The sequence below is a fragment of the Schistosoma haematobium genome, chromosome 1 (assembly GCF_000699445.3).
Source record: "Schistosoma haematobium chromosome 1, whole genome shotgun sequence".
Taxonomy (NCBI): Eukaryota; Metazoa; Platyhelminthes; class Trematoda; order Strigeidida; family Schistosomatidae; genus Schistosoma; species Schistosoma haematobium.
This window is the reverse complement of record NC_067196.1, coordinates 54,697,281-54,716,865: the sequence shown is the minus strand read 5'-3', so window position 1 is coordinate 54,716,865 and position 19,585 is coordinate 54,697,281.

The following is a 19,585-nucleotide window of genomic DNA, read 5'->3' as shown; positions in this document are numbered from 1 at the left end:
AGCAATTGTCGTTCTTTCTATTTAAACCTTAGAATAAATTTTGAGGATATATCCATAAGCACTAAAAATCGTGTTCAGTTCAAGTGTTATTAAAATATATGCCCAAAATCTGAAGATATACAGGCTGTAATCATTAGTTTTCTCTAAAAACAAACTTCCCATCAATAAAAAGTTCAACAAAATTCAATGTATTATGACGTTTGTTCGTTTTCATAACTAATATGCATTCTAATTTAGAATAGGGGGAAAATGGCCAGCGGTGGTACTGACAACACGCGTTTTGTCCCATTTAAGACTCGTTAGCTAGGTAGATCTAGGTTGCAGAGTAAATGTTCACTCCGGAACTCGGACTCGGTAACGTTCGCTTCAAATACCACCGCGCTATCAACTTAACTACTGACTTTAGATAGCAACTCACTCGTGCAACGGGTATGAAATTTTATATAACTTCAAGTAAATCGGGTTGTCCCGTTTTTGATATTTCGCCAGGAATCGGATTAGCCTTGTTGGCATCTTGGTATCTAGTGTGGATCGCCTGGCGATAAACAACATGGCACGAGTTAATGTAGAATAGATGGGATGCAGCTAGCAGGAGACTTCCAGACTGAACATCAACTATGGAATGCATGTACATCTAGCTGATGGGTTCTAAATAGAACAAAATGCGCATGTTGATTTCCACTGCTAGACACATTTCATCTCTTCTATATCAGTTCATGTCATAATGTCGTGTTTTAACCGATGAGATATCGACCTCAATAATCACCACTGAAAGTAACATATCAGTCTACTTAACTACTGAATAAATATGAAAACAGAATTAAATGAAAATACCGGCTGTTACACTTCTATCGTCAGAACAATAATATTGAATAGTTTATATATTTGCACAAAGTTTCAACAACTGTTGGTCAATATCACATTTTATATTTCGACTAAGATTGGTGTCATATTTAGAGCATTTTAACTTGTAAATCACTCTCTGTCAAATAAATGATGCCATAAATGTGTGATAATTTCTTCATAATTCACCTGTTACCATTTACAATATGCCAGTAAAATGTTTATGTCTTATCAATGTATTGAGATGATAACAACAGAATTAAATAAGGATAACAGCATTTTTAACCAAGACTTTTGATAGGACATCTCAGTACAAAAAGAACATACGATATTAGAAAATAATTGAATGATTTTCATTATTATCAATAGTGATATAATATGCCTCTGCTGAGCAAACTATGTAAATGAATTAATAAACTGATATTGGATGCATTTATCATCATGACATAACTATTTTTTACCTTAAATGAATGACTTCGGATATAAATAGTTTTGTGAAAGAAAAATGAATCTATAGGTAAATAACAGCATCGTGAATATAGTTACTTGAATATAGAAATTATGAGTGCTCGTTATATGTATATTAACACCACAAATAAACATGTTTGCCACATTATTTTTGTATTGTATATCTTCAACAGATGAAATCGTCGTCAAAGAAGTCCACCTTCTTGGATCATTCATTATGTTCTGCAAAGTACAATTGTAGAATCAAGTTCCATATATACTTAGCAAAAAGTGTACATAACTCGTCTAACTTAAAAGTGTACTTAGAAAGTTAACCAGGAAACCTTTCTATTTTATTATTCTATACCCCTGATTTTCTTGTGTACAAAAAAAAGAATAACATAAGACTAAGATTTTGAATACACAATTTATCATCGAAAGTATTTTGCTAGATAAACAAAAAATAATGTTTGAAATACTGTCTGTTAATAATTTTATTATATCACTAAGAGATGATAGAAAAGATTTGTATCTCAGGTGGATGATTTTGATAGAGTTTTGTTCTCTGAGCTGGATGGTTTGACCGACCAAACCAAAAATTATATCACTAAACCTAATGATATAAATTATGAAAATTAGAAAAAAGTCTCTTTCAAAGTTTAAGTTTAAACTATCTGTTATTTTTATGCAACTAGTTCCCTTTATGAATGAACATTGATGCAGAATAATATGAATTCATTATATTTCGTGGTTTATCATTAGATGTTTACAATCAAATATGTACTAAAGTTCTACATAGAGATAAGAAATAGTATGAAACAATTGACATAAATGAATGTAAAGAATTGGAATGACAAGGATTATCAATAATAACAATATATACATGTATGCGAGAACAGGTTAGAGGTTATTTGGTGTTAGGATCAAGGAAACATTAAGGATGGGTGATGTAACAGTTGAATGGAGTTCAGAGACAAATACGATAAATTGTGTGATAATTTTAGAGGTAATCAAGGATTCATAAAATTAAAAACAGATAAGTTGGGTTACGTAATAATTGAGTAGAATTCGAAGAGTTCACATAATTTAAGAAAATCAAATATGTGGAAATGTGTGTGATGGGGTGGTTTAAGAAGTCGGTAATGGAAGAGAAATATAAAACAAACTAAACATCAACAAAAAAACTGAAATACCAGGGTAGTAAAAGGTTTATTACTGTCTCTTTTTGAATACATAGATCCGGTTCGAGTTTTTTCATCGCGATCGCTTCTGCAAAACGGAGAAAAGCAGTATTTCTTTGTCTGCTAATAATTTTAAAAACATGAGGAATGTCATTGGTGTGCCCGGTGTGAAGTAAATGCCAAGTGTTATATACCCATATTAATAATGAATGGTAATTTTTGGGATCCATTTATGGACCAATGCTAAACGTATATTTTTATCGTATAATTGTTATGTAACTAAACTGTTCATATTCATGTCGCTCTTATTATAAGCCTTAATTTGACCCATAGACTATTGCTATACGATTTACCATTCTTGAGTTATGCCCTGTCTGTTAATCCCTACCTCCCTCATTCACAGCCACTTTTGGCTAAATATTGTACAAATGTTATTTTCTATTTTGTGGTACGTTGTGGTCGGTTTGATTTGTATTTAAACCGAGCATATTTGAAATAAATGATTCATATTGCAGAAGCTGAGATTGGTGTTCTGAACTTAACTGGCTGGGCTAGACAGGAAGCGAGACCAAATCACGACACTAGGCTGCTCGCACGTGTTCTATACGTCACTGGTTCGATCGATAATTCTCTGCTCTCTAATTGGCGTTATCGTTGCGCTATACAATAACAGGGCACACAAATTCACAAGTTATAACACCAAGCTATTACGCTGTTGAGAACCCTTGTCCCTCGCAATCTCAATTTTTTTAAACATGCTCAGAAATGTAAACATGTACTCTTCTCTCGATTCTTCCAATATATGTGCTTTGTCAAATACATGCAAATTGGTAAATACATTTGGAGTTACTGAGGAAAGATGACCTGTCGATTTTAGTTTGTTTGAGCGAGCAGTTCATTTCCCATACTGTCGTCAGTTTTGTTGTTACGTATTATTATTTTTTTCAAGAATAATTTACTTTTAATTAATAATATATAGTATTGACTATTCAACTTGTCTTATTATACTACTAATATAAATCATTCATATATATTCTATATCAACCTTTATATTATTTCTCCTCATAAAGAAAAACGAATCAAATATAATCTAATCAGAATATATTAATAAATATGAAAATTTACTAGAATCATTTCACATTTTACTTATACATTAACAATTAAAATAATATAATCCTATTTAAGTAGTTTAATCTATTCTATTCAGTAATATTAAACTAATTACATCATAATTAATTCATTTGTTTCGAAATGAACACATATGAAAATAATAAATTATAGAACATTTTAATTTCAATTTATTTATTCGTTTGTTTGCTTGTGTGTTTGTTTGTTTGTTTGTATTTAATTGGCATAAACATACATTCAATTTGTACTTATCTATTTAAATAATCAGAATGGTAATGTACTAGCTTTATTAAATCGTTCAATATATATGAGGATTGCGTGAAATGTTTGGCAATGTAACATAAAGAGAATCAAAAATGTTCTCATTCTCTCTATTCCTTTATGAAAAATTAATTATTCTAAATAATAAATTCATCATGATATTTATTTATAAGGAAAAAATATTCAACTATAACATTTTTTTATAGTAATTTAATAGTTGAATTCACGAGTTAATTAAAGCTAGACAATCATGAAAAATCTGAATGCATTCGATGATCGTTTCATTCTAGTATGGGACTTTTCAACAGTGCGCATCCAACATACCGCCTCGTGAGACGGTGGTGCAATTTCGTGAATTAGTTAGTCAAAGTTAGATATTAATACAGTTGGATGACGACTCAGTGGTCTAGAGGTTAAACGCATGCGAGTGAGACTGATAAGTCCAGGGTTAGAATCTTGCGAGGCAGGATCGTGTATACGCACTGCTGAGGAGTTCCATATTAGCACGAAACAGTCATCCAGTGCTTCCATTTTTCTATGCTTGTCTAGCTTCAATTGACTCATGAATTCAACTATTAAATTAACATAACATTCTTTTTTAAAAGTAATATTAGAAAAGGTGAAATAGTTTAAGTGTATAACTGTTTCACATTCTCTTTTGTGTAACTACAACATAATCAGTAACTCCATATATATATGATGAAATAACTGAGCATAAATAGAGGTTTTGTTTTTCTAGATTTGGTTATTTATTCTCTGAAGAATTGACTTACACTGAGTCATGAAACGTCAGAAAACTTCATTTTTCTACTCATTAAGATATTAAAAATATATTATTTTATTTATACTAATTTACCCAATACTCAATTTATTCGAAATTATCAAATTAATCCTTGGTAATGATATCTATAAAAACAAAAAGTTATTGATGTATCTGGTTTATTCTGAGTTTAAAACAGAATATTGAAATTCTAAGTAGCTGGTCTATACTACATTTTCATTCAGACCACATAGAAGTATTGACTAAATATGGTATAAATAATAATTCATTTGGTAAATCCCAAGATATCAATATAACATAAATCGTGTTTGAATCAAATTTGACTTGTAACTGAAGAAAACTATATCGTCGTAGATAAATTGTTTTGTTTCATTATGGAACTCGTCAGCAATACGTACACATTACCTGTTCCATTGAAACAAATCAAAATTATGTCACTTAAATAGTTGTAATTATTAAATATAACAAGTGAGATATAAAATCATATCGGAATTTGATAAAGTAACTTGTGACAATAAGTTAACTAACACAGAAAATTCTATCATTTCCTTAACTATAATTGTAATGTTAAATACGTCATACATGTCAAAGTATCAACACGATTAGAGTCAAGTGAAAAGAAAAAATAAAGGTAGTTTAAACAGTATTAACTAGTTTGTATTACAGAAATTTTCTGTAAGATGCATATTGTACATACATTTTCAGAAAATTATTAACTGTTGTTATGTTTGAAGCGATTACGAGTTCATCTAGTCTGCCAACAGAACATGACTCCGTGACCAAAGACCAATAAGCTAGGTAAACTGATGCGTCCTAGCCCCGCTAACTTAAAAGAATAGTCCAAGTTCAAACGGAGAAATATATTCCGCAAGCAACCAGAAGCACGAGCCAATAACAACAAGCACAAATCAAATGTATATATACAACATAAAATTATCCTTGAGAAGAGTTACAAAATAGCATACTAAAAGATACAACGAACCAATAACGTTTAAGATTCTCTCAAATGAGAAATATGACATAAAGGTGAAACTGAGAGCTTTTAGCGCGAAAACAAGAAAATTCAAAATTTTAAAATAAAATTACAAAAACAAGATATTTATCAAATGAGTTCTGAGGATCTAACAACCCTAACAACTGTATGATGTTCAACTTTTATAAAACTGATTCATTCATTATCTTTAATTTAAAAACAATAATATTTATCATTAAAATATATTAAATTTATTAAAATAATTAACTAAACTTAGTCAAGTTATATCACTTATTTAAGTAATATATTAAATAAAATCTGTTTGTTGTAGAACAAAAATAAAACAAGAAAAGAAAAAGAAAAGAAAAAAACAATGAAAAGATTAATTTCCTGTTCATATGATCATTATCTTTTGACATTTATCTTATGATTTATGATTTGTGTTTTTTCTCTTAATAATTATTATTAGTTTAATTTATTTCATTATTAATGATTCTAATAACGATCGATTGATTTGGATATTGATTATAATGATCGGTTAATTTGCATATTGATTATTATTTTAATTCCAGTAGTCATAGAAATAATCAACCATTTACACATATCTACATATATGACGTAATAATATGATAAAGTCTATTAATATTAACCATTGAGACTAATAATTAGATTTCATACCAACGGATTGCTTCATCTAAATTGATAAAATTTATAGCACCTCATATGCAATTGAGCTTGTTCTCATTTAATTTGGTCAAGCCCTTTTGTAAACTTATTTAGCAGACAGAGTCATCCGTACTATAATAACTTATTGTACCTTTATTATTGTTGTGCTTGTATGAAATATGTATGCTTGAACATTGCTTACCGCCTACGCATGTATTTATTGTGCTAGTTTTATTATTAACTGCTTAATGGAGTCAATGATCCATTCATTTCTCTATATATATACATGTACATTGAACACTCTACACTCTCGGTTTGCTGACTCACTTATTCACCTCACTGCTTTGTGGTCTGAGTTATCTGCTAATAAAACTGTATTCGCTGCATCTCTTTGCCTTCTGATTTCAAATAGCGTTGAGGATTATATGGTGACGGTTACGAGGGTGATTGGTTAACGAACCACATCCACTACAAATTATTTCATATTCAAATAATGGTCATTTATCGAGTTTATTGTTCTATTATATAATTGTAGATTGAATATAAATAATGAATAAATATATTGTGACACTAAGATTGATATTATAAAGTTATACAATTCAAGTATATTTTACATATTCCATAATACTAGATGTACTTATAATAATTCATTTCTAACAAACAAATGATCAATTAATCTATTTCTCTATGTATCAATCTACAATTTGATAAAGAGATATCAGTTTACAGATCTTAAATGTTTCGATCTAATTAAAGCCTTTTCATCATGCAAAACCTTTAAATATTATTCAATCTTAAAAAAATATCCCAAATAAGAAATAATGAGTCTTTGATACATATTACTATATAATTATCTTAATAAAATAAATACTAGGAAATTTAATAAATACATTTTTAATACTTGAATCCATGAGTCAGTTGAAGCTAGACCACCATGGAAAACGTGTAACTACTGGACGGCTGTTTCATCCTAGGATGGGACTTCTCAGCAGTATGCATCCATGACCCCGTCTTGAGAGATTCGAACCCAGGATCTAACAGTCTTACGCACAAGCGCTTAACCTATAGAGGAGTCCCATACTAAGATGAAACGGCCATATAGTGCTTCCAGATTTTTCACGATGATCTAACTTCAACTAGTTCATGAACTCAACTATTAAAATTACTATAATATCCGCAAAACCCCTTTTTGATTAAAATGCATTTTTGTTGATAATTATACATTATTCTTTTTTTATTATTACTCTATTATTAAATTATTTTCAATTAATTTGTCATAAACAGTAATTAAAAAGTTAATTATCTTCTTTATAATTGGGTCATTTATCTCAGGTCATCATTAGAAAACACGGTCTATGTAATTTATTTAAATGAAATCTTAAGTAATAAAAAATTTAATTATATCACTAACTAAAAATTTATAATAAAAATAATAATAAAATTTACCTTATATAAATATTTCATCAGTAATATTAGAAGTGAGAATCTTCAATACGAACGTCAAGACAGTCAGTTCTACTGTACGGGGCTGAAACTTGGAGAACTACAACAACCACCATCAAAAAGGTACAAGTATTTATAAATAGTTGTCTACGCGTGATACTCAACATCTATTGGCCGGATACCATCAGCAATAGCCTTCTCTGGGAGAGAACAAACCAGATTCCAGCTGAAGAGGAGATTAGGAAAAGACGATGGAAATGGATAGGACATACACAATGCAAATAGTCAAACTTCATTACGAGACAAGCCCTAACTTAGAATCGTGAAGGGAAGCGGAAAAGAGGAAGGCGAAAGAACACATTACGTTGGGAAATAGAAGCAGACATGAAAAAGATGAATAACAACTGGAAGGAGCTGGAACGGATTGCTTGGGACAGTGTTGGATGGCGAATGCTGGTTAGCGGCCTATGCTCATTCACAAGGAGTAACAGGTGTAAGTAAGTAATATTAGAAATAAATAATGGACTTTTAATGAACTGTACAATGGACGTATTATGGAGTAACTAGAAAATAAAGTTACTTCAATCGTTTACAAATACTCACTTACTTTAAATAAGTAGGAAAAAAAAGTGATACGAAGAAGGAAATTCACAAATTGTTGATGAATCTTTTTGATGACTTGATAAGACTGAGTCAGTGAGTTAGAAAAATTGAATTTAGTGGTAAATAAAAATTTGGAAACATATGAGAATGAAATGTCATATGTATATTTATAAGGTATTACAAAATTCAGTCCGAAATAGCTATTCATAGAGTCCTTCAAATTTGATGAAATTCGAAGAAAATATGTTTTGTTCTATATGTTATCGATATTTGTAACATGTAAACGTTTCAAATATGAGGTGTTAATTTGTTGCTTTAACTTAAAAAACATAAATATACACTCTATAGGGAGATGTATAGTTCTTGGTAGAAGTTGGAGGTATGATAACAACTTTATTTTGATACTTTTTTAAGTCAACCCTGAATTCAGCTATCGTTAACTAAATACTTTTAATCTGTTCCTTCAAATGTGAATTCCAATATAACCTTCTACATTCTTTTACTAAATCTATAGATAGATAGATAGATAGATAGATAGATAGATAGATAGATAGATAGATAGATAGATAGATAGATAGATAGATAGATAGATAGATAGATAGATACTTGTTATCAAATAACTCGAAAATTACTTTAAAAACGTATTTATTAAGTTCTACTTATTAAGATGAGTGAATTGTATGACAACTTCAACTGATACACAATTTTCGACAATTACAACTGACTGATTGATCTTGTTAAATAATATCATATTTTTGTTCTATGCTTTTCCACCGATCATTGTTATTTCATTATAAATATGTTTCCTACATATTTTAATGTGTAAAATATGCTTAAGAAATATTCATCTAACAGTGAAACTAATGCTGTCATGTTAATTGATCCTGTTTCATTCCAAAAAAACTAAGACAAAAGAAATAAATCATTTCTTTTTCTTAGAAAAATTGTAATACAGTGAATAAAATTAAAATAATACAATAAAGAATTCTATTATGCTTATATGTGTTGATAGTTCATACAAGTAGGATTATGAAAATAATATTATTTCACCAGTATACTTGATAATGCCATTAATATGAAGTTCACAATTCTAACGACCTCACGTCTTTGGGCAGTTTCATGTTTTAATGTCGTCAAGATAATGAACGGCCACACAGACACTGAATGCACTCTTACATACTTACTCACGCCTGTTACCCCTCACTGAGGAGCATGGGCCGACCACCAGTATTCTCCATCCAACCCCCTCCTAGGTAGTCTTTTCCAATTGGTACTAGTTGGTATTCGTGCTTTTCATGTTTGCTTCCAATTCTCGACGCGGTGTGTTCTCTGACCTGCAGGAGCTGCTTCGATATCCGTTGGATTCAATAGAGCTGGACTATTTAAGAGATTCTCTAAGCCACCTGTCCCTCTATTCTTGAATCTCGGTGATTTTCTCGCCTTCTTTTTCCTTGATCAGTCTCTCTGGTTTACCATATCTCCCTGCTAGTTTCTTCGTAGTGTCATATAGTTGTCTCATATTTCCTTCCATTCATCCTACTTCTGTTTATTAGTTCCAATGCTCTTCTTCACTTGCTTGTTTGCTTTCGTATATTCATCTTGTGCCTTGACTTTCTGTATTTTTGCGACCCAGTACCTCCTGACACTTAGAAGTTAATGCTTCTTTGATCTCTTTCCAGTTGTCCTCCATAGTAGTTTCTTCTTCCTTCAGTAGATCCTGTAAGGCTTGGAACGTGTTGTTGAGAGTTATCTTGAATTTATTGAGTTTTTTTATGTCTCGTGGGAAAGCTGTATTGAACCTTTTTACTGCTGTTTCCCCAGCAGTCCAGTGTTTCTTTGGCTTCAGTTTCATCATGGCCACGACCAGGTTGTGATCTGAATCTATGTCAGATCCTCTCTTGGTTCTCACATCTTCCATTGTCCTTGTGAATTTTTTATTGATACAAACATGATCTATCTGGTTCTGTGAAGTGTCATTCGCTTTTTTAACAAGATTTTATTCTAAGGGATGGGTGGGCCGACCTCATGCCTAACCCTTCTCTTTTACTCGGGCTTTGAACCGACAGTAACTCTAGAAGGGCTACAGGCAAGTTTCTGAATGCACTTGATTGCAGTATAATAGTAAGCAGATGAAGAGTTCAGTGAAATACGAGCAAAGTTCGATTTTTAATTATGGAAGCATAATCAATATATATATATATATATATATATATATATATATATATATATATATATATATATATATATATATCATAGTGATCTTGTCTCTAGGTTATGTTCATCAACAAATGCACATCATGTTAAAAGCAAAAAACTATTTCTCGTTATAATCCTCTCTAACCCTTTTTTATGAAATAAATATTCACTTTTAGGATTGCAATACGTTTAAAATTTCTATTCATATAATTTTGATTGTTCCAGTCATTCACTAATTCATTCTATAGTGTTTTACAACGCATCTGTCTATGACAAGCGTTTCGCATATATATAAAGGACAAAAATTTGAAGCATAACTCTGTAATGTTTACAACTGAACAGGGAATTTTTCAAGGACAGAAATAATCAAATGTTGCGTAATCGACATTTATTATCGGGCTTCGTTTGTGTATTTTAATCTATGAAAAACAACACAATTTAAGATCAAAAATCATTTATTTGTAATCTTAAATATATCAATTTGATATTCAGTACTGTAGAAAAAAATGATCTTTTACATAGTAACACACTTAATATAGATGCTGTAAATAAGCTTGAAAACAAAAGTTACAAACATATAATATGACCATCTGATAAAGACAAAACTATTTGTACAAACCAATTTGGTGAATATTCTTATTTTCCAAATGATTGTTGTGAAATGATTCAGTTGATAAAAGAACATTAAGTCTAATCCCTTCATACAATAAATTCCATTTTTATGAATATGAATAAATCCAGAACAATAATTCAGTCAAAATAATATAAATTCATTTTATTTTGTATTTACATCTCAATTGCTTTATATAACATAATATCCAACAATGGACACTGGTGAGTGAAAAATTCAAATCACAATGCTAACTAACACTATATATATACATAAATATATGAAAGTTTAGTTGACGATGAATATGGATAACATTGAAACGGTGAGGTAACTATCTAGACTCTATAAACTGGTCAAATTGATTCTGTGATAGTTAAAGAAACATTGGAGAGTCTATGTAATTTTAATATTATATTTTATAAATACAGTCTTAGGAAATCAAGAAAACATCGAAAAAATAAAATGGATTCGTGTTATTTTGTCTCAACTGTTGCTTTGGATGATATATTGATTGATAAATAACATATTTCGATATTTTAAGGTATATCTTTGCAGAATTCTTATAATGTAAAGCATAAAAATGTTATACTTAGAAACAAACATTCAGTTATCAAGGATAAACTAATACAATACAAAAGATATAAATCTGTCAGGTAGAATGTCATCGTTCTTAGGAGTAATACATATTTGTTCTTACTGTTGTGGTGTCGGTTGCTATGTTAAGCCCACATAGCTTATTCTGGCTTCCGAGCCAACCAATTTATTTATTCTTCTTGAGTCCTATTTCGACCTTGTTAATTATTCTCTTATTAATCCTGTTTTTTTTATATAACCGTATGTGTGTGCACTTCTTATCCTATTCATCACATGTTTGTAACTTATTTTTGTTCGACTGTAAATATTGATTCATGTTTGGCTAAAATGAGTTGGCTCACATACCTTCTTCACTGTGCATCCTTTCGTTTCGTTTTGCTCTCTCTCCTTACCTTCCCTCCCCGCGATTCTCTGATTGTCTGTTCTGATCAATGATTGTACAAAAATATACGTATTCGAGAATCATTCCCCGTGTTTGATTTATTTAATTCCGTTATACACTAACGCGAGTTAATTCGATGATTATATACGAGGATTGACGTGTGTATATTTCAATAACAATCATTCATACGATATGACTGGAGTCAGATACCGGGCCACTAAACTGTGAAAACAATTATTTACGTAAACAACTATATATATTTGTACTATAACCTATTGGATTTAAGAATCAAAATAATTAACATACTACTCTATGTGTATACTTTGAGTATTGCTGAACAGTGAAATCTTAATATTTAGACATCTTTAATACGTGTAATTCAATATTAAAATTTTAAGGATAATTATATAAATGGTAAAATCAGTCGGGAAACAATCGAATCAAAATAATATACAAATAGAACAATATGTAATACAAATTCACTTGGTATTGTTTGACTTGTATCTTCCCATTGATGTTTAAGACTGCAATTGATCAGTCCGTTATTGATATATGTGTATACTGTGCGTATGCCTCGATATTGCCTTAATTCACAAGCTTTTTGTAAGCACTGATGGATAGTGGCTAGCAGTGGAATCCAGCGTAATATATTATCTTTTTAAGTAAAACTAAATAATTTTGATTTTGATTATTACCCTGAAGAAGTCCAGACAAGTTAGCTGGACGAAACGTTGGAATTAGTTAAATTTCAGTCGCTGAGAATATTTCAAATATAATTTTCACATATAATGAAAACTAAATATATGTATCTAAATAGCATATTCTTGTTTGGTAAAACTTTAAATAAAAAGGAACAATTGATTAAATCTTCATGCAATATGAAAATAGAACAGAGATAGAAATAAACCAGGCATAATATTAAGAAAATGAGAAAAAACGACTTAAATTAGCTATCAACCGGACATTTTATACAGCCCAACTTGTCATTGTCGAAAAGACAAGGTCTATGTTTCACCAAAAGCCCAAACAGCACGAAAGCGATTGTGTCTATCAATTTACGTGTATGTGTGGAAACACGTACATAGGGAGTATCAATCGTGATTTATAATTAAGGGTGGGTGAAACATACCAAAATGGTTACAGAAACAAATGGATTCCAATGGTCAAATAAAATCACAGGATAGACGAACATCATCCTCCGTTGCAAAATATTTGATTGAGACGGGTCACAAGGTTGACGTCAAGTCAGTATTTGTAGTGTTATACAAAAGCTTTCAAGGACGTATACTAAGATTTATCGAAGCCTTGGCCATACGGAAATTGAAAGCCCCTCTATGTGTTCAAAAAACAATTTGTCCTTACACTTAACCTACCCTGGTAATACTGATTTATTATCCAGAGTGGTAATCACATTTATTTTTGTGTACTTTAATATTTTTCCTTTGTTATGACTCACCTTTAACCTGTCTAGTAGACCTTTTAATTTTCATATATAAATGTTCTCAACAAGTATGTGTGATCAGATTGTTCAAAATGTATTTCGCAAATATACCACATAATTCTGATAAACTTAGTCTTCTTATATATACTTACACACATAAATATGTCATTTCGTAACTACTTTCTTTTATTATTTACATACCGTTACGATAGATGTAAAAATTAAAGGGTATCAAATGAAAACCTCAATTCAATTTTCTATGGCTTTATAGTGAATAAATTTTTTATCAGAAGGGGTTTGTGGAAATTTAAAAAATTTCACTGATTGAAATCATGAGTCAATTGAAGGTAGACCACCATGGAAAACCTGGAAGCACTGGACGGCCGTTTCATCCTAGTATTTATAATTTCAGATGTAAAAATTCATAAATAAACAATTCCACGTCTTAACTACTACTTATTTCAAAGATATTTTAAGATCTTTATCAAGAATTCTTTCGTTTGTTTTGTTTGAGATGGTGGAGAAGGTTCGTAGCTCAGGTGGATGATTTCTATGGAGCTTTGTTCTCTGAGCTGGATAGTTTGATCGTAGAGCTTTCGTCGTCATTCTGAACAACATCAGCAGCACAAACTCCAGATAGAAGTGAAGTGTTCAAATTTCTCCGTATGCGTTTCACAGCTTGTTCTGTACAGAACAAAACTCCATTTGTTTTTCTTTTCAAATATACTGTAGAATAAAAAGATCTATTATTGATTTATTTTCAGATATATCAATACTTTTATGATATTCTGTTTTATCGATCAATTTTAGAAGTTGATCAAATTGATAGTTTATAGAAAAAAAAGTAGATCATAATAATACTCTTTTTAATTTCGATTAAAAATAGGTTCCTTTTTATTGGAATCGGTCTTATCTTATATAAAATTCAGATAATATATCTATCAATCTTTTTTCATTTTTTATCACTAGTTTTAATGATTAACATCATACTTCAATAGATATGCTTGAGAAACACTAGTAGATAAAGCGAAATTGTTCAATGTATTCATGAATAGGTGAGTTCTTAATTGAAGCATATTATAATTGTTCAAAGGTTTTTAGCAAAGAGAGGTTATTAAAGATTAACATTTGTAACCAAAGAGTACTAGTGATAATTAAGAGCAATTGAATTATAGTACAAACTAGTAATTCCAGAAATAAGTATTAAATGAGCATGAACGAATGTATTGTATGGTGGTCTAACTTCAATTGACTCATGATTTCAATCAGTGAAATTTCTAAAAAAATCTCTACAAAACCCCTTCTGATAATAATCATCTGCTCACTAGTGACTGACTTCAAGTGACGCTCCTGAAGTTCTAGTGAGAAGCCGTTACCAGTGGAGTTCAACCAGGTCTGTTGTGAGATATCCACTCACTGAAGACAATGGTGTACGATGGCGCAACATCGTGGATTGGTTGAAGTTAGACAATAACACCGTTGGATACCGGCTCATTGATCTAGTTGGTTAAGCGCCTGGTGCGAGACTGATAGGTCCTGAGTTCGAATCTCGCGGAGTGCAGGATCGTGGATGCGCACTGCTAAGGAGTCCCATAGTGGGACGAAACGGCCGTCCAGTGCTTCCAGGTTTTCCATGGTGGTCTACCTTCAGGTGACTCATGATTTCAATCAGTGGAATTTCTAAAACATCTCCACAAAACCCCTTATGAAAATATATATCGATTATTTATTTTGGCTAATTTTTTTATTTACCAGAATTTACCATTCAATTAAGGGATAGATTATGTAAGAACTACAGTTTCTTGTGGTAACAATCATTTGTCAACTTCAATAAAAAATTTTCCATGTGTTATTCTTGTTTTCTAATAAAAATAAAACTTTTCAAATTGTTTTGGAAGGCAGGATCTAGTGACTTTAAATATAAATATTTTGGGAATATAATTGAAAAACATCACCAAAGCAACCCGTCTATCCTACTAAATTAACTTTAGTTAGTGACAATGTTTTGATCTACAGTTAAACTCTAGTCCGATGAAAGAATATGATTGATAATTTACTAAACTAACCAATATGCGTTGAAATGCTTTGATGAGAACAATCTTCATGAAACGAAAAATGTAGTCTTATTCCTTAAAAACTATCAGTACATTCTAAGTTTACATTTTAGAAATGGATTTATTCAAGACCTCACATTGAGATCACAGTTCAGAAGTATTCAATCTTTGATCGACGCACTAATCAACAGAAATAGACGTACATGAAAGACTCTTATGAAAAAAGAAATTTTGAATATGTTGTCTCAAATAATTAAACTTCTCACCTACAAAATCTTTATAACCTTCGTCAGTTTAATTTATTCAAGATTTAAAGTAGATGCACAATATCTTTTCAAACTTTACCATATGATCATGTTTTCTAGTTGTCTAAAACGTTTAGAAAAACAGATAACATCCCTACTGACTTGTTACATCTAAAATTAGTGAAGAGATTTCCCTTTGGCTTGAGTTCATTGTCAATATCATACAATAACAAATATAGACTTTTCCCCATAGAAAATTGGTTATACATTTTGTGGTGGTAATAACAACCCACTAACTATAGTAATAATGTCATAAGCTGTTGAAAATAAACAACAACTAACCCAAAAGAAGCTATTTTTTTATAATGTTCAGTAAATTATTGATTTTATTAACAAAAATACTAATAAACATAAATATGAATAAAACAATATATTTGTGATTGTTCAGCTTTGAGAATCAATTTATCGAATACGTAACATTATTAAAGTACATTTTCATGTTTCATGTTTATATATATACATAACTACAAACCAAACCACATTAACAAATAACCATTTTCGTAATATTTAGTTTTGTTATGCTCCGATAAGAATAATGAGTGGTAATTTTTGGGATCCATTTGTGGACCAATACTATACGTAAATTTTACCATATACTTGTTAATTAACTAGACTATTCATATCGATTAAATGCTTAAATATTTCAATGGCAGTTGATTAAATGTTTAAAAAACGTCCATGGCAATATCGATTATACATATATAATTGATATATATACGTTTAAAAGTGTGTTTGTTGTCATCGCTCGTTTTGGCTGTTTTGCAGAATATACTTCCCATTCCAAGCTTAGTCTTCTCCCTCTAGTTAGGGGGGCTGGGACGCATCAATAGCTAACTTGCTGATCTATGGTCACCGAGTCTTGTTTCTCGTTCGCAGATTAAGTGAACTCGTGATAGCTTCAAACCTAGTAGGTTTATAGTATAAAAGTGGAAAAAATATGTATCACAAAAATGTACGGTATAGTGACACTTTCTACTTACAATTTTTCAATATTGATAATTGTCATATAAATAAAAAGTAAAAATAGTAATTATTTAGGATTAGAAAATACAGTACACAATAATATGTACTAATGTATGTCAAATAGTATATGGTTTACTGACTGTATGATTTCTCTCCTTGTTAATCAATTTTGAAGCCTCTTATAAATATCATTTGAATAGTTGTAATAATATGAAATAAACTATTTCTGTTTGGTTTGTACATTGTAGTTGTTTATTGTTTAATACTTTAATCATTCTTGACTTTAATGAGTAGTTTCAACAATTCTAATTACATTACTGTTTTACGGTGTATTGAAATTCATAGCACATATGTTATCATCAATCAATCAATAATATAATTCAGGGGAGTTAGACAACTAAAATAATAGTGTGTTTATTCATATATCTATAAAAAATACAAACAGCTTTGAATCAGTCAGTCTGTTATGTGTAATGTTGAACATGGCACATGTGTTCATCGGTTCAATTTTTACATCGTATTAGTACAGTGAGATAAAATTACTAAGACCAATCCTAAAATAGTAGAGGTAGTAATACCATCTATAGTAATAGAAGAATTAGGCATAGAAAAAAAAACAAAGGTATGATCACTATGTAAACTTTTCTTTAGATTTATGTAAAATTCACTCGTCATGACGTTCTGGGAAATACGATCTGGTTAATTCAGATACATGTAATCATTGTATCATGTTTATTGATAATAATCAATGAACCATGACCATGTTTATCATTTTGTGTTAGTGTTCACTTCTACAACACTTTAGACTAACGAAATGGAGAGATAATATTAATGATTCTACATAGTAATACGTTATTAAACATAAAAACTATTAATCAATGAATTAAGCTGTGTTGAAGTGGTTCTTTGAATGCTTTGGTTTCTATTTATAAACATCGAGATGAGGCAAAAATCCACATGTTATATGTTTGATTAGCTTGACAATTAATAATTTATATATTCTGAAAATAATAATTACAGAATTCACGCCAGTTTACAGGCATGATCAGTTTGATTTAGATAGTAACGTTAGACGTACGGAACAAACATGTGATAGGAGTAAGTTTTAAGTATACTAGTTCAGTAATTGTTTAGGTAGTACATGTATTACAGCAATCCAATGCATCAGCCGGGAATTTTTAATATTTCTTAAATGGACAGCCTGTTGATTTATGAACGGAGTAATTAAGGTCATTTTGTGTGCCAGAGCGAATTAATGATAATTATCTACAACTAGAGAAATTAAAACGAAAACAGAGAGCATGGAACAACAAAGCAGTAATTACCAAAAATATATGAATCAGGTCTACCTAAATGCGTGCGTCATGTGACACAGTGATATACTGTTGATGGTATTCAAATTAGTTAAACTTGCTGGGGACGGTGTTACCATAAAGTGACAGCAAGTAGGTGGTTTTACTTAGGGAATGCACTAATAAATATGGTGCTAGAACATTCAGTGCATTTTCAGAGGAGCAGTATGCACCGATCCAGCGAACAAATAACGGCGGTGATTTTATCGTTGGGACAAATTGTGGTAGGTTATTCCAGAGTCTAGAAAATTTGCAGGTAAAGTAATTCATATAAAGAGATGATTTAGAATAAGTTTGTTTCACTAGTGCTAAGGAATTACTGATGTCATAATGAGAAGTTTCTGCATATTGAATTACGTGATTGGATGTAAAGGATAGTTTATTAAGTAGTTTGAAGAAAAAGATAAGATTTATTTTGAGTCTCCTCTTCCATGAAGGGTTTAGCCCAAGTTTATCACATCTAGAATTATAAGTTAATTGTTTCCTTTACCTTAGATGCTTTAAAGCCCATTCCATCAGAAAAGATATATGCCAAATATTTTCATACATATTCACTAGTTACTGACGAAATACTCTTGAACTATAAGGTAGTTGTAGAATGATTATCACAAAATTTCTGTTTGAAGCTTATTTTAGGGTTTTTTTCTGATTTAACTTTATAAGTTTTACGAATGTTGACTATTTTAAATTAAATCAACAATAGATGTTGTATAAAAAATAAACAACGAATAATGAATGGACATAGTCTGTATAAAAAATCTTTTAATTCATTTTTACTGTTAATTTAGAAAATTTTGGATAAACTCAATGTAATTCTGTACCTTTATCAACTCTTGTGATAATCTTCAATGTAACATCGCCGAACTAATTTAAGAGGTTGCTATGCAGATTATCATGAGAGTTGATAAGAGTGAAGTTTTATGTAAAATGTTTAAAAACAAACTGACTTATTTTTGTGTGTACTTTATGTGAATTACTTTTACATGAAATGGTCGTATTAGGATGCTATAAAAATGTGTGATGGAATCCCAGCTTACGATGGTTTTTGTTCAATATTGTTTTCATTTCATTCTTTTTTCAATGTGAGATTTTATTAAACCACATATATAAACAAAGAATATTCTCTTCAATATATACACTTCAGATTCTACAATCATATATACAAATTAATAATTCAAAAAGTGTCAAGGTTTATGGTAAATGTATTGTGCAAAATTATATCACATGTATATTAGCCTTAAACCTGGATACCATGAATCGACTTTATTTATTTAGCTATTAAAAAATTCGGTAAGTGTTGAACAGTTGTTACGTTCTATTATGAAAGTCTGCAACAAAACTAATTCATAAATTCACTAGAGA